The 14,727-nt window shown below is 43.3% G+C and overlaps 1 long non-coding RNA gene across 1 annotated transcript in view; it reads right to left on the reverse strand.

Moving 5' to 3' along the window:
* LOC112645085 (uncharacterized) overlaps positions 1–14,727 on the reverse strand; it is an 87,522-nt gene that overhangs the window by 44,180 nt on the left and 28,615 nt on the right. The gene's annotated exons all lie outside the window — the stretch shown is intronic.

Below are 14,727 nucleotides of genomic sequence, written 5' to 3' on the forward strand. Positions count from 1 at the left end.
CTCACTGAATGGCCAGGCAGCCAGGAACAAGTCACTTTCCCCTTCTGTACCACTATGTTTGCTCTTTGGGACTATTTCAGTTGCAAGAAACAGAAATCCATCCAGGCTGCTTTGCATTTTTTTCACAAATACTGATTGAGTATTTTGTGGCAGGAAGTTTCCAGATGCTGAGATACTACAACAGGCAAAACAGAACAATATCCTGCCTCACAGAGCTCCTTTTCTCCTAGGGGAAGACAGACAGTAAAGAGATAGATGAATACATTACTTGCGATGTAAATAAAATGAGCACAGAGCAAGTGGAAAGAGGACCTTTGGGAGGAGCGGACCTATTTATATTGGATGGTCAAGGAGGGTGCAGGAGGGCGATATAACAACTCACCTGCATCCACAAGATGTCTGCAGCCTAATCCCGGAACCTGGGAATTTGTGGCTTTATATGGCAATGAGACTTCACAGGTGTGATTAAGGATCTTGAGATGAAGAGATGATCCTGGATTTTCTAGGTGAAACCATTATAATTCCAAGGGTCCTTAGAAGAAGAAGTTGTGGGGGTGGGGGGGTGAGCAATGAGCATGAGAGAGAGATTGGAAGATGCTGCTAAGCTGGTTCTGAAGATGAAGGAAGGGGCGGAAGGAATGTGGGTGGTCTCCAGGAGCTGGAAAAGGCACAGGAATGGATTCTCCCTCCCAGCCTCCAGAAGGACTTCAGCCCTGCCTGTCTATGTCTTTATTTTAGCCCAGCATGACATTTCAGACTTCCGTCCTCCAGAACAATAAGAGAGTAAATTGATGTTATTTTAAGATATCAAGTGTGATAATTTGTTTTAGCAGAAACTAACATGAAGGGCCTCTGGGAGGAGGTGGCATTTGGGCGGAGTCCTACACAATGATAAGTAGCTAGCCCAGTGAATTTTGGGGGGGTTCAGTGTTCCAGACAGAAGGACAAGGCAAAGGCTCTGATATGGGGACAGGCTGGGCATTTCCCAAGAACAGAAAGAGGACCAATGTACCTGGAACCTCTTGGTTTTCCCTACGAGATTGGGAAGCCTTTGGATGTTTTTAGCCAGAGGGCAACATGATCTGATTCCTGTGTAAGAAGATCATTCACCTGTTTGTGAAGGACACAATCAATGGAGCTTCTTATTGGCCAGAGTAGAAAATGAAGGGTCAGTTATCAAAAGAATATCCAAGACTTGGGACAGTCAGATGACAGCCCAGGAGCAGCTAGCTGCCTGTGGGATCTTGTTCACTTTCCTCCGGTGATCTTTCTTTCATGTCTCCCTCTTCTCATTTTCTCCAAAGGGCATCTTCTACTTCCTTCTCAGATTTGGGTGGCATGTGGCCTACCATAACCTCACCCTGATAACTAGTTCCAGTTACTGGTGTTGGCTGCCTGTGGGTCAGGTGCTGACTCTGGGTACATCAGCCATGGCCAGAGAGGGGAGGGCACATAGTACAGCGTGAATCCCCCCCATCACCCCTTCACCAGCAGCAGTGAGCAAAGCACTGCCCTCGAGAAGGCTATGCACATGGGAGTCAATGGAACAGGACAGAGAGATTTCTCAAACAGTCATGCTATTTCTGGAGCTCAGTTTTTCCATCCATAAAATGGGAAGATTGCAATGTAATGATCTTCACATGTGGGCTCAACCCCTGAAATAATGTATTCCTGGTGGTCAGGAGTGGACACAGAAAGTCACTCCAGGAAATACCTTGGAAATGGATCATTTTCTTTTTAAGTAAGTTCTAGTCCCAATATGGGGCTTGAAGTCACAACCCTAAGATCAAGTGTCGCATGCTCTATTGACTGAGCCAGCCAGATGCCCCGGAAATGGAATATTCTAGAAAAGGAATTATATTAGGGAATTTCATAAGTAACAAAACACCAAATTAAAAGTGACTTACATAATAAGGACTTTTAGTATTTCACATAAAAAGAAACTCAAAGTGAGAACAGTTACATGGTCAGTGTGATGTCACTCAGGGTCCAGATTCTTTCCATCTTTCTTCTCTAACACCCTCTGCATTCCTTCATGAACTCAATGATGATATACTAAGCCATGTAATAGTCTAATCACTTGGGATAGAGTAATTAACAAACATTTAAAAATCTCTTCCTTCTTTCAGCTTACATTTTAGCAAGGGGAAGAAAATATGTCCAATTTTTTTCTTCAGGCTTTAACCTGGCAGGTATAAGATGGCTGCCACAGTTCCAGCCATCACAGCCTCATGTAAACATGATAAAAGGCAGGAAGGAGACCTTCTCCTAGCAAAGATCTCTTCATAGGGAGAGAAAGTCCTTCTCCAGAATCCCTCTCTAACCCCCATTTCTCTCCCCCTCTCCTTTTCTTTCACACACACACACACACACACACACACACACACACACCTCTGCAGACTTCTCTTTGGGTCTCAATGGAAGAGAGTCCTAATGTCTGTTGCTGCAAGAGAAGCTGGAAAAAATTTTCTGGCACTTTCAATCTCTATTGCGGGGTACAGTCTCTGTCCAGAGGGAAGAGGGGATGAGAAATGGCTTGTTGGATAACTACCTCCCTTGTGCTCAGGAATTTACAACTCCTCACAACAATTTGGGGGGACATTCTACAAAGGTTGGGGTGCCAGGTTTGGGGTCATTGACCTCCCCAAGGATTCATCTCTCATCTCTCCATGTCAGCTGTTACCAATCTAGGATTAACATCTAGTATGCTGTGATAGGTGTGGACTTAGCCCAGCTCCAACTGCTCTCTATAAGCAAGTACAAGATGGGTAATGTGGTTTAAGATAGGGACAAATAACCCTGACACAATTACAGGTGGTAGAGATAGTTCAAAGTTAGAAAATTAAGGGAAAAATATCTAGAACAGAGCAGAATGCTAGCTGAGGGGCAATCAAGTATATTTTCCAAAATGACTCTGTTAGTCCATCTGCTTTTGGCAACACAAGAATATTAATACTGTTTCAAATAGGTTTTCACTTTGCATGCCAAGAAATACAGGTAAGGGAAGCTCCAGGCAAAGGATGTCAGGGCTCCAGTTTCACTTCTCTCTGCTTCTCTTGGTTCTCCTTAGTGTGGGTTCCTCATCCTCAAGATTAAAGATTGTAGTGAATATCTTTTAGAGAAGGATGACCCTTTCTCAGGAACAGCCCCAGCAGAATTCCCTTCATTATTATTGGTCAGAATTGGGCCACATGTTCTCTCCTAAACTAATCACAGGCCAAGGAAAATGGATTAACATTGTTGATTTGCACCAATCAAGGTTCATTTTCTGAGATTGAGATCAGAAATTCCTGTGAGGGGTGCCTGAGCGGCTCAGTGGTTGAGCCTCTGCCTTTGGCTCAGGTCATGATCCCGAGGTCCTGGGACTGAGTCCCGCATTGGGTTCCCCACAGGGAGCCTGCTTCTCCCTCTGCCTGTGTCTCTCCCTTTCTCTGTATCGCTCATAAATAAATAAATAAATAAAATCTTTAAAAAGAAAAAGGAAAAAAAGAAAGTCCCCTGAGTCTTGTAAGCTTGACCAAAGGGACTGCTCCCTGAATAAGATGAAGATTCTCTCATCAAAGAAGGGAAAAATGGATGGTAGGTAAACAGCTAAGGGTGTCTGTAATAGACATCCTTTTAGCAATTTTTTAAAAGATTTTATTCATTCATTCATGAAAGACATAGAGAGAGAGGAAGAGACAGAGGCAGAGGGAGAAGCAGGCTCTATGCAGGAAGCCCGATGTGGAACTTGATCCTGGGACTCCTGGACCATGCCCCGAGCCAAAGGCAGATGCTCAACTGCTAAGCCACGCAGGCATCCTGTCTTTTAGCAATATTTTAAATTAACTTTTCAGTAAAGAATAATATACAAACAGAAATGAGTCTTTATTATAAATATTATAAACCCAATGAATTTTCACAAAACAGATGACTGTCTTGTAACCAGCACCCAGATGGGGCAGCAGAATATGACAAACTTTCCAGAAGATCTTCTAGGGGTTCCCCTACAGTCACTGCCCCTGCCAAGTGTAGTGACTTTCCTGATTTTTATCACCATCCTTCAGTTTCGTCCATTTATAAACTTTGTATGAATAACTTTAAATGTATTTATATCGATTTGTGGAAATATATTAAATGTATATAAATAAAATCACACAGAGAATTATCTTGTGTTTGACTTGTTTTGCTCAGTATTATATCTGTGTGCTTCATCTAGATTTTTGTTTATAGTTAGTTGTAAATGTCCCCTTCTCATTAGTACCATAGATAGACATTGGGTAGTTTCTTCAACAATTTTAAAGGCAATATGCTGGGACACCTGGGTGGCTCGGCAGTTGAGCATCTGCCTTGGGCTCAGGGTGTGATCCTGAGGTCCCAGGATCGAGTCCTGCATCAAGCTCTTTGCGAGGACCCTGCTTCTCCCTCTGCCTATGTCTCTCCTTCTCTCTGTGTGTCTTTCATGAATAAATGAATAAAATCTTTTTAAAAACTGTATACGTTTTTAAAAATAAATAAATAAAGGCAATATGCTGATCTAACATCTGCCAAAGCTATAGTGAAAAGTTTAGGAGAAGCAGTGTGCTTGACACTGCCCCTCCAACCCCCCAATCCTTATACTTCTTCCTCCTGTGGCAGAGCCTGGAAGTATCCTGGGTCATGTTTAGCCTCAAGGGTGAGCAAGAGATCAGAAGGAAGGTGTGTAGGCCAGGGGCAGAGATAGATATGTTGACACGTTGTGATCTCGTCTGACTCAGTGCAGGGCAGCCTGGGCAAAATTGAGATGTAGTTGCTGATTACCACACAAACCCAACTATTGCTCAGGGTGGCAGGTAACCTGGATAAAGATGTTCGCCCTCCATGTGGGTGTCCATTGATCTAGTTCTAAGCATAAGATGTAAGCCGAAACCTAGTGGCTGGGTTTCTCTGGGAAATTTTTGTTCTGCTGATAAAATGGTAGGCATTATGTTTGGAACTTACCCTCTTCCCACCTGGAATGGGGGTGCCTGGAAGTGGACCAACCACTTTGCACTCTAAGGATAAAAGGCACAAGACAAAGATGGGGGTGCAAGAAGCAAAGAGAAGCCTGCTCTCTTGGTGATTGCGTAAATCCCTGCTTCAGGCACACACTCCCAACATCCTGGGCATGAAACAGAAAGAACAAAACCTCCAGCATCTGGGCTACTATAGTTGGTTTCAGGTATGCTGATAAGAAGAAGTGAAGTTTCTAGGAACAAAAACAGAGCTAAGATGTTGTGCAGATTTTACTGGGCAGGTTTGACTTTCTGTTCCTGGATGAGGATGTGCTTTTATTCAGTATGAAGACTGGCTCCAGAACCAGGAGGGAACAGATGTCTGCAAATGGTTCCTGTTAAGGGTGTAAACGACCAGTGCATTTCCTGCATGGTGATGTAAGTGGTGAGAACAGGCCTCTGGTGGTGTAAGAAATAAGCCTCTTGCCCTACCAGATATTAAGACAGGCTGCAAAACAAAATAATGTAGTTTTTAAAAGTGTAGTATTAGCACAAGAATAGACAAATGGCTCAGAGAGTACAGCATTCAATATAATATTATATAATATATGGGGAGCTATAAAATATGATAAAGTAGCAACCCAAATTAATAGAGGGGAAGATGGTAAACTTAGTAAGTGGTGTCAGGAAAACTGGCTCTCTGTGCAGAGAATAATATACTTAGATTTCTATCTAACACCACACACAAAGGTGGACTCCGGATGTGAAAGATAAACTTACAAAGTAAACAGAAGAAAATCAAGGAGATAATCTTCAAATCTCTGTGACAGAGAACAACTTCTTAAGACTTCAAAAGCACAGATCATAGAACAGAACATTCATTAGTTTGATTATATCAAAATTAAAAGGAGAGTAAAACGGACCATTATAACATTTATCAGAATGGGAGAAATTATTTATGACATTCATAATGTACAAGGGACTAATACCTATGATATGCAGGAAGCACCTGTGAATTAGTAAGAAAAAAATTGGAGGCACCTGGGTGGCTCAGTTGGTAGGGCATCTGCCTTGAGCTCAGGTCATGATCCCAGAATCCAGGGATAGAGCCCCATGTCAGGCTCCTACAAGGAGCCACTTCTCCCTCTCCTCCTTGCTCATGCTCTCCCTCACTAGCTCTCTGTCTCAAATAAATAAATAAAATATTTTAAGATAAATAAATAAATAAATAAATAGGCATCTTTGGGGGAGGGAGGAATGGGTAAAGGATATGAACAGGCAATTTGCAGGAGAATCCAAAAACTCTCATGCATATGAGGGGATGTTTAAACTCATTCATTATCAAAGAGATGTAAATTTCAATAACAATGAGATGCCACTTTACACCAATTAGGCTGGAGAAAATTAGGATGCGTAATATCTAGTGTTGTCAGATGTACAGGCATCCCTGAATGTTCAAGAGCTACTGGGGTTAGCGTGGGGTCTCCAGTCCTGAGGAAGGATCAAGCACTATTTCATTAAATTAAGTATATATGTACCTTATGACTAAGTAATTTCTCTCCTGGCTATACATCCCAAAGAAATTCTTCCACACTCACAAGGGGACACAATGTGCCTTGTAGAGTTCTTTTTGGTGGCTGGGAGTTGGCAACCACCATGTGTCCATCCCTAGGGGGATTGTTGACTAAATGTGTGACCCCCATCATGGAGTTCAGTGCAACAGGGCAGAACTGTGAACACAGCAACATGGCTGGGTCTTCAAAAGAGTGCTGTTTGAAAAGTGAATTAGAAGAGAATGAGATATAATCCAACCCCAATTACATAAATTAAAATTACAGGCCATAAGAACCACACTATGAATTTTGTAAGACTGAGGGAGGGTGGGAAGAGGGGAAAAGAAGGAAGAAAGGAAGGAAGGCAAGGACAGAGGGAGGGAGGGAAGGAAGGAGAGAGAAAAGAAGGATTCTATATAAACCAGTGATGATAATGATGCATTTGACGTTGAACCTCTGCACTCAAGGTCTAAAGGTCTAATAAAAAAATAAGCTTGTTAAATTGTGAAGCCACATCTTACATAAACAGTGTCCAGAGGCTGAGCCCCTCTGCGAGCCTAGGAAAGCTGTGTGCATTTTGTGCGTCCCCGATCACTGTTGGGCACCTTCTGATACTATTCTGTATCCCAGAATTATAAATCAGACACTTAATCTAACCCAACTGTGGCTAATTCTTGCTTGATTCCACACTCCTTTGAAATACACAGAATTGGCTCAGGACCTCAGAGAGGCTGCAACTCAGGTCGAAAACTGTCATCAGGTGTGGTTTGGAAAGTTGGTGTGTCCTCCACCTGGTGCCCTCACTCTTGGGGTGGTTGATCCTGGCTAAAAACTGAGGTCAGGGAGTGGCTCCAATTTTGTCAGTGGGAGGATCTTCCCCATGCATTCCACACACCAGATAAGCATCTAATTGTTGGCTACAGAGAGGCTGGCTGTGGGTTACCTTTTATTAGTAATCATGATGATGATGATGACAACAGCAACCATTTATTGAGTGCCTAACACCTTGCTGCATTCATTGCATGCCTCATCTCTCCCAATTGTGACAGCAACTTCAGGAGGGTGGCCCTCAACAAGTCAGGAAGCTGAGGGGTATCCAAGTTGGCTCAGTTTCTACAGCTGGTACATGTGGGAACTGGGATATGAATCAAGGGACTAGGAGGCCTGAGCCGATGCCTGAAACCACACTCTGCTCTAGCCAACAGAAGAAAACACAGGGCACTGGGCCAAAGCCAGGGAGCTTTGACTATGGCAGTGGGAAGAGGGAAGAAAGGAGTGGATGGGGCAGGGGAGGGGAAGAGATTGAGCTTTATAGAAAGAGAGCAGAAGACATTTAAAGACAAGTCAGATGTAAAGAGACTTGGAGCTTTGGAAAGAGGGAAAGTGAAAGAGAATCATAGAGAAAGGTTCTGAAGGAGGGCCTACAGGAGATGGAGAGAGTAGGATAGATAGGAAGATAGATTAGATAGATAGATAGATAGATACCCTTAATCTCACTCTCCCCCCATCTTCCAGATGCCTAAGTTCCCCCTACTCTACCTCTAGGCTTTGCAGCCAGACCTCCAGAGCCCCCAGCTCCCTTCCCTCAGGCTCTGGTCTGAGACCCACATTCGTTCCTCACAAGCAAAGAGACTCCCTCCTATACTAAAGAACAGGCAGGCTGGGTTCAAATCTGTGTCTCTTTCCAATTCTGAGTATTAAAGGAGAGAATGCACATAAAGGTGAGGGCAAAGAGCCTGGCACTGAATGGGTGTGTAAAAGTAGTTGTTTCTGTGAGTATTATTTTTTAAAAAGATTTTATTTATTTATGAGAGAGAGAGAGAGAGAGAGAGTCAGAGACACAGGCAGAGGGAGAAGCAAGTTCCATGCAGTGAGCCGGATGTGGGACTTGATCTGGGGACTCCGGGACCACACCCTGAGCCGAAGACTACACTCAACCGCTGAGCCACCCAGGTGTCCCATTCTGTGAGTATTATGACCATGATTACCATTGTCCTGGAGCTCCTTGAGCAGCCTGCACAGGTGCAAAGAGAGCCATTGTGCCACATCAGCATCTCATGAGAACTTGTTAGAAAGTGTAAATTCTTGCCACCACCCCCTTCCCAGACCAAATGAATCAGGAGTTGCATCTTAACAAGATCCGCTGTTGATTCGTGTGCACTTTTGAGTTTGAGATGAGCCCCGAAAGTCCCCAGGAAGAAGGAATTTTAAACCTGAGGTGTGAGAATCCACCACTTGCTCTAGGGCGCCACCTGGAGGCCAGTTGAAGACCTGACCCCGGAAAGCCGTGAACTTGGTGCCAGTTTCCGGACTGCTTAACTCTGGAACCTTGGGCGAATTACTTGATCTCTCTGAGCGGTGGATAGTTCACACTCTTACCTGTAACACTGAGATCACAACTGCACCACATGCACGGTGCCTGCTGCAGAGTTGGTGCTGAAAAACTGTTCTACCGTTTTAGAATGCACCGCTGTGTCTGAGACAGAGGCTGGGCAGACTACTGAATCCATAGTGTTATGGGTTAAGTTGTGTCCCCCAAAAAGATATGCTGAGATTCTCATCCCTGGGACTTCAGATAGCCTTATTTGAAAATAGGGTCATTGCAGATGTAATTAGTTATCATGAGGTCATATTAGAGTAGGGTGGATTCTTAATACAATATGACTGGTGTCTTTATAAGAAGAGGGAAGACAACGCAAAGACATACACACAGGGAAGAAGGTCATGTGAAGACAGAGGCAGAGATTGGGGTGATGCAGCCGCAAGCCAAGGAATGCCAAGGATTGACAGCCATTGTCAGAAGCTGGAAGAGGCAAGGAAAGATTCTATCTAGAGTCCCAGAGGGAGCACAGCTCTGCTCTCACGCTGATCTTGGGCTTCTGGTCTCCAGAACCGTGAGAGAATAATTTCTGTTGTTTTCAGCCCCGCAGTCTGTGGAACTTTGTTACAGCAGCCCTAGGAAACTACTACACATGGGAAGATTAATCTTCTTTGTAAGCCAGATAAAGGTATTAGAATATCTCAAGAACCCTTTCCTTGAGAGGAAGAAATTAAACATAGATCTACTTTACAACCAAAGATATACAAACAACCAACAAGCACATGAAAAGATGCTCAACATCTTTTGTCACAAGAGAAATGCAACTTAAAACTGCAATGAGACACTACTACACACCCACCAGACTGGCTAAAACAATGTTTTAAATCCCCAAAGTCCCAAATGTAGCAGAGACCTAGAGCAACCAGAACTCCCACCCATTGTTGCTGGTGGTGTAAAATGGCATAAGCACTTTGGAGAGAGGTCAGGGAGCTTCTTACAATACATGATCTACTCTGTGCCTAGCAGCCCCACTGCTAGGTATTTCTCCAGGATATATGAAAGCACATATCCACACAAAGACTTTTACACAAATGTTCCTAGAAGCTTTACTTGTAATAGCCCCAAACTGGAAGCGACCCTGATGTTCATCAACAGGAGAAAGGATAAACCAACTGTGGCATGTTCAAACAATGGGATATGCAACAGCAATCACAAGGAACAAATTGCTGCTGCATGAGGGAACTCAAAATGAAAAAAATCTTACATGAAGAGTACACTTACGTCTCCATTTATAGGAAATTCTAGAACAAGCAAAGCTACTCTATGGTGGAGAGATATCAGAATGATGCTTGCCTCTTGGGGTGGAGGCTGGGATAGCCAGAACTGATGTGAAGAAGCTTGCTGGGTGATAGTGAATGTTCTGTTCTCTCCGAGGGTTTTGGTGTGTGTAGTGGCCAAAACTCACTGAAAAGTACAGCTTATGTTTTGTGCATTTCATTGTATGTGAATTTTACCTTAGAAAAGAAACATTAAGTTTGAGTTGTAGTACATGACACATGAGTTCAAGAGTTTATGATGAAGTATACTAAGGCCTGTGGCCTACTATAAAATGCATCAAAAATAAGATGGGGGGATGCCTGGGTGGCTCAGTGGTTGAGCATCTGCCTTTGGCTCAGGTCGTGATACCAGGGTCCTGGGATTGAGTCCCACATCAGACTCCCCACAGAGAGCCTGCTTCTCCCTCTGCTTATGTCTCTGCCTCTGTGTGTCTCTCATGAATAAATAAATAAAATCTTTTTAAAAAATAAGATGGATGGATGGATAGATAGATAGATAGATAGATAAACGAGTGAATGGATGGGTGGGTTGGTGGGTGGGTAGATGGATGGGTGGATGGCTGGCTGGCTGGGTGCGTGGGTGCATGGAAGATCAACAGATATGTGATAAAGCAAGTATAGCAAATTGTGAATGGTGGGATGTAGGTATCAGGTATATGGGTATTTGCTGTAAATCTCTTAACTTTGCTGTGTTTGAAAATGTTCATAAGTGTTGAAGGGAAATCAGACATGTGTCTAGTTGAGTGGCAGTAAATAATTTCTTCTCCATCTTGATTGCCACCGCCTTAGCCGGAGCTGCTCTCCTTTCTCCCATGGGCATTCATTCATTCAACAAACACTTACTTAGCACCTACTATGTTCCGAGCACTGTTCTAGGTTTCCAGATCATAGCACTGAATAAGCCAGAGAAAGTTTCTTTTTCTGTAGCTTGTTTTTTTCCTGGAGGAGAAAGACAACCATGAATAAGTATGTAATATATCCATGGGGACATTGAATGCTATGAAGGTGAATAAAGCAAGCAGGGTAAGAGGACAGAAAGGGCTGGCGGTGGGGGTGGAGGTGTTATTTCCCACTGGCTGGTCAGGAGAGGCTTCTCTAGGATGTAACTCAGACCACAGACCAGAAGCAGCGAGGGAGGGAGTCGTAGTGGTGACGGATGCTCCAGGATGTGCGGCCAATGCAGGTGCACTGGACTGTTGCAAATACCCTCTCTGCTTCCCTGCACTAGTCTCTGCATTTGCATTTGCCCTGCTCTGCCCCTCATCTGTTCTCCCACAGAAAACAGAGGAGGGTTGACAGTGTTTACAGGAAGGAGACGCTCTCTATTATGCAGGTCAGGGGCAGAGACTATCAAGCTAGGTAGGACTTGTGGTGGAGTTTGGTGGTGGGGATGGACCACTCAGCTTAATAGTGAGAAGAACTGAGGGTCCCTGGGAGGGTCTTTAGGAGGTAAAGGTGGAGAGGAGAGATATGACAGGGAAGAGGAAAGTGGAGCAAGCATTTCACCCAGAAGGGGGCGGGAGACCTGGAGGGGCTTTCAGGAGCCAGCATGCTGAAAGTTCAAGGCTGAAGTCCTTACTTGGAAGGTGACCCTTTTTGGCAAACCCCGGGATCGATAAGCTTCCTACAGTAGGGACTGCCTGGGCCAGCATTTTGTGTGGAAATAAAAAAGTGTATCCCTTCAAGTAACAAAGGATTCTAAGGTGGTGTAGATGGCAGGGCTAGAACTATTCATGGAGACCAGAGGAGAACTTGGCTGAAGTTTCTGTTTCAAGACCTTTTCTGTTTCAAGACAACATTGATGGCTTCCCACTACTTTTAGGATAAAGCCCAAACTTGTCACCAGAGCCTTCAGAGGCTGACATGGTCTGTCCCCTGTTAGTTTCCTACTTCCAGCCCAGTCAGGCAGCGCTCCTCTGCTCCATGCCTCAGATGAGGCCTGAGTTGGAGGATCCCTTTGGGGAACTTAAAAAGAGAGTGTTTGCTTTAAAAAAAAATTATCTATAATCTTTCTTTGTTTCACTTGCAAAGAAGAAGAAGGAGGAAGAGGAGGACAAAGAAAAAAATGCAAAGATGAAAAATCCTGATAAAGAACTTTTCCTAGCCACACACATTGAGTAAACCAAGTGGGTCCATAAATCAGTGAGTCAAATTCTCTTGGATTGTAGAGCAAACTCAATATTCTCTATCGAGCGTGGTTTGTGTTTTGTATTTCATTTAGATCAATGATAAGAGGAGTTGTGTTCATCATAAGGCACATTTGCTGACACATTATTAACAAGGCTTCTCTTGTTTTATTACACTATCTTGTTTTGTTATATAATGTTTTTTGATCTATCCCCCCTCCATCCCCTGTTCTTACTCCCTTTTTACTCTGCTCTAGAACTAGAGGCAAATGAGGTATTTTGCCTCAAGAGCAAAATTTAAGGAGTAGCCAAAAACCTCAGAAATCAAGACAAACAATATTTTAAAAAGTAAAAATGAACACAAACAAGTCCACACAGGGATCTGACTCTGCCCAGCATGATTCATATTCATACCTCGCCCTAATCCCAGTCCCGGTGGATGCTGTCTTTATTTTAAATCTTGGTATTCAGTTCATCACAGATTGTTGCATTAATTTTGATTTTTTTAAATATTGTATTAAAATAGGATCTACTCTTGATTACTGAGGTTTTTGGTGCATGCTTATTATGTTAAACCCTCTTTCCCCCCAACTCCTGGTTTTATGAGTTTTCCCACAGGTAACCATCCTCTTATGTTTCATTCATATCTTTGTGTTTTTGTGTGTTTCTTCTTACCATGAGTGTGCCAAACTGCTGAATCTAAGGACACATTTCTTCACAAGATTGCTCTTGTTTCAGATACCAGCTGCAGTTTTGGGAGCCTTCAGTGTCACCCCCACTTGAGACCAGCTAGCTACAAATTTGGTGTCTCCCACAGACTCCCTTGGGTTTAGTAAATCACAGTCACGTAACTCAGGAAAGCACCATCCTCACAATTACAGTTTTATTATAGCAAATAGACAGAAATTAGAAGACATGCATAGAATGAAGTGGAGGGCTTTTGTGTGAAGTAATCTCTACACCCAAATGTGAAGCATTCCTCATCCTCAGGGACATGTTAGCGTCCCAGCCTCGGAATGTGACAGCTGCCAAACAGTATTGCCAGCTAGGGATGTTCACTTAAACTTTGGCACGCAGAGTTTTTATCCAGCTACATGACGTAGGTGTGATTGACAGGCCACCTCACTACACGTTTGAGGGTTTCCACTACCTCTTCAGGTTCAATATTTTGTTAGACCAACTCACAGAACTCAGGAAGGTGCTATACTCATGATTATAGCTTTATTATAAATATAATATAGAAATCAGGCCAATGCAAAGATGTATATAAAATAAGATCTAGGAAGATCCCAAACATCTCTGTCTTCAGAATTTGTCACCCTCCCAGCACATCAGTGTGTCGACAACGAGGAAGCTCATCAGAACTTTGAATTTCAGGGTTTTTATTGGGGTCTCATTATAGACATGTGATTGATCATGATTGATTGAATCATTGGCCATGTGATTGAACTCAGTCCAGTCCTCTTTCTATTATATATATAATAGAAATATATATATATAATTTATTTACTCATAAAAGACACAGACAGAAAGGCAGAAACATAAGCAGAGGGAGAAGCAGGCTCCCCACAGGGAGCCCAATGTGGGACTCAATCCCAGGACCCCAGGATCACTCCCGGCCGAAAGGAGACGCTCAACCACCCAGCCACCCAGGCATCCCAGTCCTCTTTCCTCCCTAGGCTGATATCAAGTGGCCCAAAAGCCCAACATTCGAAACACATGGTTGGTCTTTTTGGCTTTAGAGACCTGCCATATATGTCTTTGTTATATAAAAGTTTAGAGTTTACTTCCCAAGAACAGGGAACAGAGACCAGCCAAGTTCTATTTAGTACACATTTACAAAATGTGTAGGGATTTTCGGTTTTTTTGCATATGCTTTCTTTTTAAGATTTTATTTTTAAGTAATCTCTACACCCAATGTAGGGCTTGAACCCACAACTCTAAGATCAAGAGTCACACAATCCAGCAACTAAGCCAACCAGGCATCCCTTGTGCATATGTTTTTAATGCATGTAAATTATATGGGTTATGCCCCAAATCATACCTTAATTTTTTTTCACTCAAGACTGTGCTCTTATGATCCATCTATAATTGATATATATACACCTGATCTGCTGTTTTTAACTGGTGCAGAGTTCCCCTTGGGGGGCACTCAGCACAACCTATCATCCATCACCACAGGGATGGAGACAGAGGTCACCTCCAGCTCCTCACTTCCGTGAACAGTGCTTTGTTTGTGTCCCCTTAGAATCGATGTGAGAATTTCTTTGGGATCTGTGGAGATTCAAAATACATCCACAAATTCTCGACCTTCTTCTCTCCAAAGGTTGGATCTGAATTCTTCTCTGAGTGTAGGTTGGACTTACTGACTCACTTCTCATGAACAGAATGTGGCAGAAGTGATAATGTATGTTACTTAGTGATAAAAGGCACATCCTC

This window comes from Canis lupus, chromosome 1 (genome assembly GCF_003254725.2).
Source record: "Canis lupus dingo isolate Sandy chromosome 1, ASM325472v2, whole genome shotgun sequence".
NCBI classification, from domain to species: Eukaryota; Metazoa; Chordata; class Mammalia; order Carnivora; family Canidae; genus Canis; species Canis lupus.